The sequence below is a fragment of the Scyliorhinus torazame genome, chromosome 16 (genome assembly GCF_047496885.1).
Source record: "Scyliorhinus torazame isolate Kashiwa2021f chromosome 16, sScyTor2.1, whole genome shotgun sequence".
In the NCBI taxonomy this organism is placed as follows: domain Eukaryota; kingdom Metazoa; phylum Chordata; class Chondrichthyes; order Carcharhiniformes; family Scyliorhinidae; genus Scyliorhinus; species Scyliorhinus torazame.
The window spans coordinates 100,462,007-100,474,354 of NC_092722.1; the positions used below are offsets into that span (position 1 = coordinate 100,462,007).

At 48.9% G+C, this 12,348-nt stretch overlaps 1 protein-coding gene across 1 annotated transcript in view; it reads left to right on the top strand.

Moving 5' to 3' along the window:
* LOC140392282 (broad substrate specificity ATP-binding cassette transporter ABCG2-like) overlaps window positions 1–12,348 on the top strand; it is a 336,441-nt gene that overhangs the window by 85,203 nt on the left and 238,890 nt on the right. The gene's annotated exons all lie outside the window — the stretch shown is intronic.

Genomic DNA, 12,348 nt, shown 5'->3' on the forward strand with positions numbered 1-12,348 from the left:
AGACGTGCAGGTTAGGTGGATTGGCCATGCTAAATTGCTCTTAGTGCCCTGTTATAACCTGCCTGCTTACCATTGGCTGGGGACTAATGACAATCCCACAATCCTGTGGGAGTATGAGCTTCCCCAATGAGGGGGGCGGAGAAACCATTAGTAAACTCCAAGTATAAATAAAGCTGGCCAGTTTAGGAACCAGCAGAAAGGAATGTGCAGCAAGGGAAGTTGCTGCTGCTGTTATATATATATATATGTTATTGTAAATAAATGTTATTACATTGTATCCTTAGACTCGTGCTGGATTCTTCGTGGCCCTTACAAAAATGCCCCAAAAAGGTTAGGAGGGGTTATTGGGTTACGAGGATAGGGTGGAAGTGAGGGCTTAAGTCGGTCGGTGCAGACTCGATGGGCCGAATGGCCTCCTTCTGCACTGAATGTTCTCTAATAATAATAACTTAGTCAGTCTCTCCTCATATGTCAGTCCCACCATCCCTGGAATCAGTCTGTTAAACCTTCGCTGCACTCCCTCGAGAGCAAGAACATCCTTCTTCAGAGAAGGAGACCAAAACTGCGCACAATACTCCAGGTGTGGACTCACCAAGGCCCTGTATAATTGCAGCAACACATCCCTGCTCAAAGCTATCTGTCTTCACCCAAGAGAATGAGGAAGAGAATGATATGGAACTCAGGGAGAGAGACTGTGAAGTTCTTGAGCAAATTATCATAGGGAGTGACAAGGTATTGGCAGTGTTGGCAGGCTTAAAAGTGGACATATCTCCAGGACCGGATGAATTGTGTCCCAGACCTCTGTAGGGGGCGAGGGAGGAGACTGCCCCAAATTTTTAATTCCTCTCTGGTCGCAGTGGAGGTGCCTGAGGACTGGAGAACAGCTAATGTGGTCCCATTATTTAAGAAAGGTTGTAGAGATTAACCAGGGAACTACAAACCAGTGTGTCTCATGTCAGTGGTAGGGAAACTGTCGAAAACTCTGAAGGAGAGATCTGTCTCCATTTGGAGAGGCTAGTTTTGATCAGGAATAGTTAGCATGGCTTTGTCAAAGGGAGGTCATGCCCAACAAATTTGATTTTTTTTTTGAGCACTTGACCAGGTATATAAATGCGGGTAGTGCAGTTAATGTAGTTTACATGGATTTCAGCAAATCCTTTGACAGGGTCCCACATGGGAGAATTATAAAGAAGGCAAATGCACATAGGATACTCGGAATATTGATAAGGTGGATTCAAATTTGGCCAGCGGCAGGACCAGCAGCCCAGGGAACATGTCCTACCTCATCTCTCTCTCCCTCAGCAGCCACGGCGTCTGTTTCCTGATATTTAAAACCGCAAGCGATCCTCGACGTCAGTAATTCCTCCTGGCAGAGGCAGAGCATTGCGGAAGACCCAAAGAATACTGGGTCGGGCCCGTTAATGGTATGCCAACGACGTTTACTGTACATGTGGAGTATAATGCATTCACACTGCTGTCAAGTCACTGGAGCATGGCATTCTGCTCAGCGCCAGCCATGCTTTATGGCTCATGCTTGATTCTCCACCCAATCGCGTTTCGCGATTCCGGTGCCGCTGGTCAGAAAATTTCACCCAAAATGTTCTTTTCTTTCTCACACCTTAAGATCTATAGCCACAACTTCATTAAAATCGGCAACTTCGAGCAGTAGGTCCCTAGGGTCTTGACAGCTTGAGTGATGGTGTTCTTCTATATTTCTTACTTATATTACATCTAGCGCTTTTCTGTGCTATACGTTTGGTGAATTCTTCATCTTTTATGTCCGCATTTGTAGGGGGCGATTCTCCGAGCGCCGGGCCGGAGATTTGCCGCAACCGCGCCACGACGCTCCGACGCCGGTACGAGATTCTCCGAGGTGCGAAGAATCGCCGCCATTTGCGCCGGCGCATTTGGCACGGTGCCGGCCGCGGGCCGCTGGAATCCGCGGGGCCGCCGATTCTCCGGCCCGGATGGGCCGCGCGGCCACGTGGATACGACAGAGTCCCACCGGCGCCGTTCACCCCTGGTCGCTGCGGGAACTCTGCGCGAACAGTCGGGGGGCTGCCTGGGGAGGGGGGCTCCTTTACGGGTGGGGGGCCTCCAATGGGGTCTGGCTCGCGATCAGGGCCCACCGAATGGCGTGCCGGCCTCTCCCCCCCTGGGCCTAGTTCCCTGCGCGGCCGGCCCCTGAACACCGACGCCATGTTGAGTCGGGGCAGGCGCACTAAAGAAGTCCCTCGTGCATGCGCAGGTTGGCGCAGCCCAACTGCGCATGCGCGGGTTGGCGCGGTGCCCATTTGGCACCGGGAACGGAGGCTGGAGCGGCGTGAACCGCTCCAGTGCTGTGCTGGCCCCCTGTGGGGGACAGAATAGGTCGTACCCAGGCCCGGTTCGCGCGGTCGTGAAATGCGACGGCGTTCACGATGGCGCGAACACTTGGGCTCCATTTGAGAGAATCGCCCCCGTAATCTTTGTGAAGACGCATGGGCAAACCTTTCTTGTAAGAAAAATTAAGATTCGTTAATGGGATACAAAGGACAAAGAAAAGTACAGCACAGGAACAATAGTGTCCAGACTGTGTAAATTGTGAGTTCACAGTTTTTCCAAATATGATGGCCTTATCGTTTTCCATGTCAAGTTTCATGTGTACTTTCTTCATCGATGGTCGGTTCAATAATAACGGCATTCCACTGAATTCAATATCTGTGCTAATAAAATGATTCCTTCCAGCGATTTTACATGGAATCACTACTCTTTTTAGCGATTTAAAGGTAGTATCAATAATCCCCAAATGTGAAACTCGTGGAACTTCCAAATTCCTTATCCTTGTTCCGAACTTTGTCACTCAAGAGTCCAGGTAACATTTTAACTAGTCTATTCCACATACTGTAGCTGTACATCCACTGTCTAATATGGCACAATTGAAGGATTCTATGACTAGCACCTTTATCAGCGGACTGAAACTTCTTGTTACTAAGATAATGCCTTCTGTTTGATTTCCTCTTCTTTGCTAGGATCTTCTGCCTCATGTTTGGTTTCAAACACCCTATTATATCGCTTAAGACAATTTATTGCGCAATAGAATTTAAAATCACACCTATAATACTGACTGACCACACCCTGGGCATTTCTGTGGTTCATATTTCTGTTGAAATTTCCCCAATTCATTCCTCCTGCCTTAATTGTTAAAGGCGTTTCTGTCAAACTTATTTTTTGTTCTAAATCTTCTTTGGTATTGACACTTGTGGCCCTGTGTCTTCCATAGTCTGCCTTACTGCCAATTGGCCCATGTATGTTATGAATGCTGCCAGAAAGGAATGTTGGCTCAGGAACCTTTTTAGATCTGACATTTGTTCTAGCATGTTGCGTCTTTCTGCAAATTTAACTCCTGTCAAACCTTATCCGTTTTTCTAACTTTAGCACAGTCTAATAACTTTAATAATAATAATCTTTTTTGTCACAAGCAGGCTTACATTAACACTGCAATGAAGTTACTGTGAAAAGCCTCTAGTCGCCACATTCCAGCGCCTGTTCGGGTACACAGGGAGAATTCAGAATGTCCAAATTACCTAATAGCACATCTTTTTGTGGGAGGAAACCGGAGCACCCGGAGGAAATCCATGCAGACACATAGAACGTGCAGACTCCGCACAGACAGTGATCCAAGCCGGGAATTGAACCTTGGACCTTGGCGCTGTGTAGCCATAGTGCTAACCACTATGTTATGAACTTGAACTGATTGAGAAATGTATAGATGGAGTTTATGCTGCCTTGTATGCAATGTGTTAAATTTGATTATGTATTCTTCTGTGGCGGTTTTCTCCGACTTCTAAATTTGTCAAAATATGACCAAACCTCATAAGCACTTAAGTCACTGCTTTGGTAAATCTTATACATGAAAGTTAACAATATATCTAAACCTTCACCTAAGTCATGTTGCTCTGGCTCCAATTCTACAAATACCTTGTATCTTATTCTGCTTTTGTACAGTAATGAAAGTGCCAAGGCCATTCCTTGTTTTTCTTGGGCAAGCCTAGGGCCCCCGGACTCTTTGCCTGTGAGCAAAAATGACTACTCACCTCCTCGGCTCCCGCAGAAGCCCTTCCACCGGATTCACTTTTTTAGAAGTAGTACTAATCTGCGTCAGCGTGATCACTTGCTGGGGAGGCTGATGAATTATGGGAGGCTGTTGGATATGGGGCGATTGTATGGAAATAGGGCTTAAGTGGTGATAATTGGTTTCTCGGCACGCTACGGCAAGATCCCGATTTCACCTCCGGGGGAGCAGGCAGGTTGCATCAAAGAACAAAACAAAGAACAAAGAAATGTACAGCACAGGAACAGGCCCTTCGGCCCTCCAAGCCCATGCCGACCATGCTGCCCGACTAAACTACAATCTTCTACACTTCCTGGGTCCGTATCCCTCTATTCCCATCCTATTCATGTATTTGTCAAGATGCCCCTTAAATGTCACTATCGTCCCTGCTTCCACCACCTCCTCCGGTAGCGAGTTCCAGGCACCCACTACCCTCTGCGTAAAAAACTTGCCTCGTACATCTACTCTAAACCTTGCCCCTCTCACCTTAAACCTATGCCCCCTAGTAATTGACCCCTCTACCCTGGGGAAAAGCCTCTGACTATCCACTCTGTCTATGCCCCTCATAATTTTGTATACCTCTATCAGGTCTCCCCTCAACCTCCCTCGTTCCAGTGAGAACAAACCGAGTTTATTCAACCGCTCCTCATAGCTAATGCCCTCCATACCAGGCAACATTCTGGTAAATCTCTTCTGCACCCTCTCTAAAGCCTCCACATCCTTCTGGTAGTGTGGCGACCAGAATTGAACACTATACTCCAAGTGTGGCCTAACTAAGGTTCTATACAGCTGCAACTTGACTTGCCAATTCTTATACTCAATGCCCCGGCCAATGAAGGCAAGCATGCCGTATGCCTTCTTGACTACCTTCTCCACCTGTGTTGCCCCTTTCAATGACCTGTGGACCTGTACTCCTAGATCTCTTTGACTTTCAATACTCTTGAGGGTTCTACCATTCACTGTATATTCCCTACCTGCATTAGACCTTCCAAAATGCATTACCTCACATTTGTCCGGATTAAACTCCATCTACCATCTCTCCGCCCAAGTCTCCAAACAATCTAAATCCTGCTGTATCCTCCGACAGTCCTCATCGCTATCCGCAATTCCACCAACCTTTGTGTCGTCTGCAAACTTACTAATCAGACCAGTTACATTTTCCTCCAAATCATTTATATATACTACAAAGAGCAAAGGTCCCAGCACTGATCCCTGTGGAACACCACTGGTCACAGCCCTCCAATGAGAAAAGCATCCTTCCATTGCTACTCTCCCTTCTATGGCCTAGCCAGTTCTGTATCCACCTTGCCAGCTCACCCCTGATCCCGTGTGACTTCACCTTTTGTACTAGTCTACTATGAGGGACCTTGTCAAAGGCCTTACTGAAGTCCATATAGACACCATCCACTGCCCTACCTGCATCAATCATCTTAGTGACCTCCTCGAAAAACTCTATCAAGTTAGTGAGACACGACCTCCCCTTCACAAAACCGTGCTGCCTCTCGCTAATACGTCCATTTGCTTCCAAATGGGAGTAGATCCTGTCTCGAAGAATTCTCTCGTAAACTGTTTGCCGCCTGGCACGGTTCGCGTTTTCGGCCTGTCCCATATTCACCGGCCTTGTTTTGCTCAAGCGAGAATGCAATGAGGCTGGAGAATCGCGCCCTAGACCCTAGATTGAGCAAAAATATAGGGGAGATTGGTAGATTTAATAATACTGTCAGGCTGTTGCTTATCATAGAAATCACAGAACATTTACAAAGAAGGAGGTCATTTGGCTCACTGCGTCCATGTTAGTCAATTAGTTTTCCCAACTTTGGCATAAATCCCCAGATATAAGTGAGGATTTACAGGGTTGACTGGGCAAGGTGTGCCTTTGTGCATAGGTCGATACTGGGTGGTCCAGCTGGTATTATTCTTAAGTGACTTTCTGTTGCAATATGATACAACTGAGTGGAATGCTAGACCAGTTAAGAGTTAACCACAATGCTGTGGGTCTGGACTCACATGTACACTATGATGTGTTGGGTACTCTGCATCTGTGGAAACTGTTTTTACCTTAGCAGTAACAAAGACAGGCTACCAACACTTGTAATAGTACAACTCTATTTTATTTAACTAAGAACTGTTAAACATACTTGCATTGTGGGTCGACACTATGTTAGATTGACAGAAGACCTATGCCTAACCTGACCAGCCTATACTGCTAGCACATGGTGGGTGTTTTGTGCTACTGACTGCGGGCTCTGTCTCTCTCAGAGGCTGCATCCCGAATGAGTGGGAACACTAGTGCCCTCTGTCTTTATAGTGACCGTGCCCTAACTGGTGATTGGCTGCTGTGTTGTGTGTGTTGATTGGTCTTGCAGTGTGTCAGTCAGTGTATGTCTCTGCACCATCATATACTGATGTGTATAGTATGACATCTCCCCTTTTCTAAAAAAAATGTGTTTGTGGCAATAAATAATGTAGTATGTGAATGTTCCTAACTATGTGTGGCACATGCGAGCATATTTACAGTACTAGGTACAGAAACTCTAAGATATTTACATTGGAAGGTGTCTAGTGCAGATGGACAGTACGTAACACAAAATATAACTAGAACAACAGTATATACAAACCAGTGAGTTAATCAAACAGGGTAACGAAACAATCAGTTCATGAGTTCAAAGAGTCCATGAATTTAGGCAGTTCATAAACTCAGTCTCTGAGGTGGGCGACGAATTCTGGTTGACCGTCTCAAGGGTGGGTCAGGGGCCGCCTGTTCTGGAATGGGCGGGACTGTGTCAGACTCAGAGGGTGGCAGAGCGAAAGGGAGATCTACAAAGTCCGTGACGGGCTCGTCGTGACGGGGGGCAGGACATGATGATCTGGTGGCGAGCGAGGAAGGAGTCCTAGTGCCCGCCTATTTCGGCGAAGAAGAGAGCCGTCTTGGAGACAAACCTAAAATGACCTGAGGGCCACTTGTCTGAGCACCACAGCGGCGGCGGATCAACCACCATCGGGAAATTGGACACGGATCTCGTCATCAGGAGCCAGAGCAGGGAGATCCGTGGCGTGGGCGGCGTACGCCGATTTGTGTGGGGCCCAAGACAACTGCATTCGACGAAGGACTGGAAGGTTGTCCAAGTCCGGGACATGAATGGCCGGCACCGCCGTCTGCAGCGTGCGATTCATCAACAATTGAGCCGGTGACAGGCCAGTGGACGATGGAGCTGATCTGTAAGCAAGCAGGGCGAGGTAAAAATCGGATCCTGCATCGGCCGCTTTTCACAGGAGTTGTTTGACAATGTGCACCCCCTTTTCAGCTTTGCCATTGGATTGGGGGTAATGGGGACTGGACGTGACATGTGTGAAGTTGTATCGTTTGGCAAAATTGGACCACTCCTGACTGTCAAAACACGGGACATTGTCGGACATGACCGTGAGCGGGATGCCATGGCGAGTGAAGGTTTCCTTGCACGCTCGAATGACCGCAGATGAGGTGAGGTTGTGTAGCCTAATTACCTCCGGGTAGTTTTAGAAATAGTCCATTATGAGGACGTAGTCCCAGCCAAGTGCATGGAACAGGTCAATGCCCACTTTGGTCCAGGGGGCGTGACCAACTCATGGGGTTGCAAGGTCTCCCTTGGCTGAGCAGGCTGGAAACGCTGGCATGTTAGGCAGTTACGAACGGCGTTGGCAATGTCCTTGTTGATTCCAGGCCAGTACACTGCTTCACGGGCCCATCGGCGGCATTTCTCCACTCCCAGGTGGCCCTCGTGGAGCTGCTCAAGGACGTGGTTCCGCATGCTGTGCGGAATGACGATGCTGTCCACTTTAGTAGAATTCCAACTACCACCGCCAGGTCATCTTTAATGTTATAGAATTGAGGGCATTGGCCCTTGAGCCACCCATCTGTCAGGTGGCGCATGACACGTTGGAACAGGGGATCGTTGGCCATCCCACGACGAATCTGGATGAGTCGTCCGTCCGTGACGGGCAGATTGGATGCGGCGAATGCCACCTGAGCATCAATTTGGCACACGAAGCCCGCTGGGTTGCAGGGTGTGGTGACAGATCGGGAGAATGATTCGGCGACGATGAGCTCCTTACCTGGGGTGTAGATGAGTTCGAAGTCGTACCGCCTGAGTTTAAGGAGAATGCGCTGGAGGCGCGGCATCATGTCGTTAAGGTCTTTTTGAATGATATTGACCAATGGTCTGTGGTCTGTCTCGACTGTGAACTTTGGGAGTCCATAGACATAGTCATGGAATTTGACGACTCCAGTAAGAAGGCCCAGGCACTCTTTTTCAATTTGCGCATAGCGCTGTTCGGTAGGCGTCATTGCACGTGACACGTATGCGACAGGAGCCCATGAGAAGGCGTCATCACGCTGAAGGAGCACTGCTCCAATGCCGGACTGACTGGCATCCGTGGAGATCTTTGTTTCTTTGGCCGGATCGAAAAATGCCAACACCGGGGCCTTGGTCAGCTTCGCCCTGAGTTCCCGCCATTCTTGTTCGTGGGCGGGGAGCCATTGGAACTCGGTCGTCTTCTTAACCAGGTTCCTGAGAGCCGTGATGTGGGAGGCGAGGTTAGGGATGAATTTCGCCAGGAAATTGACCATGCCCAGGAAGCGGAGGACCGCCTTCTTGTCCTCCGGTGTCTTCATGGCCTCAATGGCAGATACCTTGTCAGCATCCGGCTGCACGCCAAACTGTGAAATGTGGTCTCCGAGGAATTTAAGTTCTGTTTGACCAAAGGAGAATTGGGCCCTGTTGAGGCGGAGGCCATGCTCATGGATTTGTCGGAAGACGCGTTGGAGGCGATCAATGTGCTTATGCGGGGTGGTAGACCAGACGATGATGTCGTCCACATATACGCGAACCCCTTCGATACCTTCCATCATCTGCTCCATTATTCTGTGGAACACTTCAGATGCAGAGATGATGCCAAACGGCATCCGGTTGTAGCAATACCGGCCAAAAGGGGTGTTAAAGGTGCAGAGTTTCCGACTGGATGCGTCGAGTTGGATCTGCCAGAACCCCTTGGATTTGTCTAGCTTGGTGAAAAATTTGCCGCGAGCCATCTCGCAGGTGAGTTCTTCGCGCTTTGGAATGGGATAGTGTTCTCTCATAATATTGCGGTTGAGGTCCTTGGGATCAATACATATGCATAATTCGCCGGATGGTTTTTTCACGCACACCATAGAGCTGACCCAGTCTGTCGGTTCTGTAACTTTCGAAATTATGCCCTGGTCCTGGAGGTCCTGCAGCTGCTGATTGAGGCGGTCCTTGAGGGCTGCTGGTACCCTGCGAGGTGCGTGCATCACAGGCGTGGCATTTGGGTTTAACAAGATTTTTTAGTGTATGGGAGTGTGCCCATGCCCTCGAATACACCGTGGTATCGGGTGATGATGGCGTTTAGCTGTGTCCGAAAGTCAGCGTCCTGAGATGCGGAAGCGTCAGCGGGTAACAGGGAGTGAACCCTTTGGACAAGGTTTAGAAGTTTGCACACCTGAGCACCAAGCAGGGAGGCTTTAGTGGATCCCACTATTTCGAATGGCAGGTTAACCTTTACTGACCGGTGCGACACTTCAAGCTGGCAAGAGCCATTGGCAAAAATGGCATTACCATTATAGTCCAGAAGCTGGCAGGCGGATAGCAGGATGATAGGCTTGACATGGAGGCTTCCGAGGTCAGACCGCGTAATGAGGTTGGCTGAAGCGCCGGTGTCCAGGTGGAATCGGATGCGGGATCGGTTGACTGTGTGGGTGGCACACCACTCGTCGTCCGGATCAGTGCTGAATATTGTGAGAGACTTGGCTTTTTTCTTCTGGAGCTTCTTGTGTTTGGTGATGATGCCCACCCGAAATGGTGCTTTAGGGTCCTTGGTGTCAAGGTCCGGAATCAGGTCGGAGTCGGAATCGCTGACCGGTGGCTGGATGGTTCGGACATCCCTGCGTGGCTGGTTGGACCGACGAGAGGTAGGAGGTTGAGCAGACCTGCATAGGGCTGCATCGTGGCCAAGCTTGCCACATTGGAGACAGCGTCGGGATTTTGCAGGACATTGCCGCTTTAAGTGGGCGGAGCCACAGTTGCCGCAGGTCGCGACGTCAGAACGTTCGGTACGCCACCGCGCATGCGCGGTGCGGTCGTACGTAGTGCGCGCCTGCGCAGTGAGGTCTTCGGCCTCACCGTCCCCTCGGTCAGTGCGCGCATGCGTGGGAGCCCGTGAAAAGTGCGCAAAATGGCCGCCCTCATCCAGGCTTAGGCCCTGGAGTTGTTTAATGCACCCGCTCTGCCTCATGGGGACCTTGCCGCACCATTTCAGCCGTTTGAATGTGCGAGTATCGGTTAGTGGCGTGTTCATGCAGAACGCAGGTCTCGATGGCTATCGCAAGGGTGAGCTGTTTAACCTTGAGGAGCTGCTGGCATAGGGGGTCCGATTGCACACCGAAAACGATCTGGTCACAGATCATGAGTCGGAGGTGAAGCCGTAATTCCAGGACTGCGCGAGGATGCGAAGGTGGGGAAGGAAAGATTGAAAAGGTTCATCCTTAGCCTGCAGACGCTTTTGAAAGACATAGTGCTCAAAATTTTCATTTACCTCGATGTCACAGTGACTGTCGAATTTGAGCAGGACTGTCTTGAACTTGGACTTGTCTTCACCTTCAGCGAAAGTGAGAGAGTTGAAGATATGGATGGCATGGTCCCCGGCCGTGGAAAGGAAGAGAGCAATCTTCCTGGCGTCTGAGGCAGCTTCCAGGTCTGCAGCTTCGAGGTATAGCTGGAATCGGTGCTTAAAGGTTTTCCAGTTCGCACCGAGGTTGCCGGTGATGCGGAGTGGCGGGGGAGGGCGGACGCTGTCCAAACTACCGGATGGCTGATTGCTGGTCAAAGGCAGATCACTTGAAGGTAGGTCTATTAAACTCTAACATCACATACTGGTACCATGATGTGTTGGGTACTCTGGATCTGTGGAGACTGCGTTTACCTTAGCAGTAACATAGACAGGCTACCAACACTTGTAATAGTACAAATCTATTTTATTTAACTAAGAGCTGTTAAACATACTTGCACTGTGGGTCGACATTATGTTAGATTGACTGAAGACCTATGCCTAACCTGACCAGCCTATACTGCTAGCACATGTTGGATGTTTTGTGCTACTGACTGCGGGCTCCGTCTCTCTCAGAGGCTGCATCCCGAATGAGCGGGAAAACTAGTGCCCTCTGTCTTTATAGTGACCATGCCCTAACTGGCTGCTATATTATGTGTGTTGATGGTCTTGCAGTGTGTCAGTCAGTGTGTGTCTCTGCACCATCATATACTGATGTGTATATTATGACACATTAGACTGGGTAAGAACTGTACATTTTCTCTCCGAGAGACATTAATGAATCAGATGGCGTTTTCAGAAAATCTGGTCGTGTCATGACCATTATTATTATTTCAGATTTATTAATGGATTGAATTTAAATTTCCCCATTTTCAGTGGTGAAAATTGAGCTCATGTCTCCTGAGCAGGATTACAAATCCAGTAACAATACCGGTATGCGATCGACCTGGCAAATTTAGTATCTGTTTTACATTGTGAATTGTGTGAACAATATGCTTCACCTTTGTGCCGTTGAATTATCTGTGATGTCTAACTTCTAAGTTATCCTATTGCACATACTGACAAAGAACAAAGAAAAGTACAGCACAGGAACTGGCCCTTCAGCCCTCCAAGCCTGCATCAACCATGCTGCCCATCTAAACTCAAATCTTCTACACTTCCTGGGTCCGTATCCCTCTATCCCCATCCTATTCATGTATTTGTCAAAATGCCCCTTAAACGTCACTATCGTCCCTGCTTCCACCACTTCCTCCGGCAGCGAGTTCCAGGCACCCACTACCCTCTGTGTAAAAAACTTGCCTCGTACATCTCCTCTAAACCTTGCCCCTTGCACCTTAAACCTATACCTCCTAGTAATTGACCCCTCTACCCTGAGGAAAAGCCTCTGACTAGCCACTCAGTCATAGCACTCCAATCAGAAAAGCACCCTTCCATTGCTACTCTCTGCCTTCTATGACATAGCCAGTTCTTTATCCATCTTGCCAGCTCACTTCTGATCCTGTGTGACTTCACCTTTTGTACCAGTCTGCCATGAGGGACCTTGTCAAAGGGCTTACTGAAGTCCATATAGACAACATCCACTGCCCTACCTGCATCAATCATCTTTGTGACCTCACGGAAAACTCCATCAAGTTAGTGAGACACAACCTCCCCTT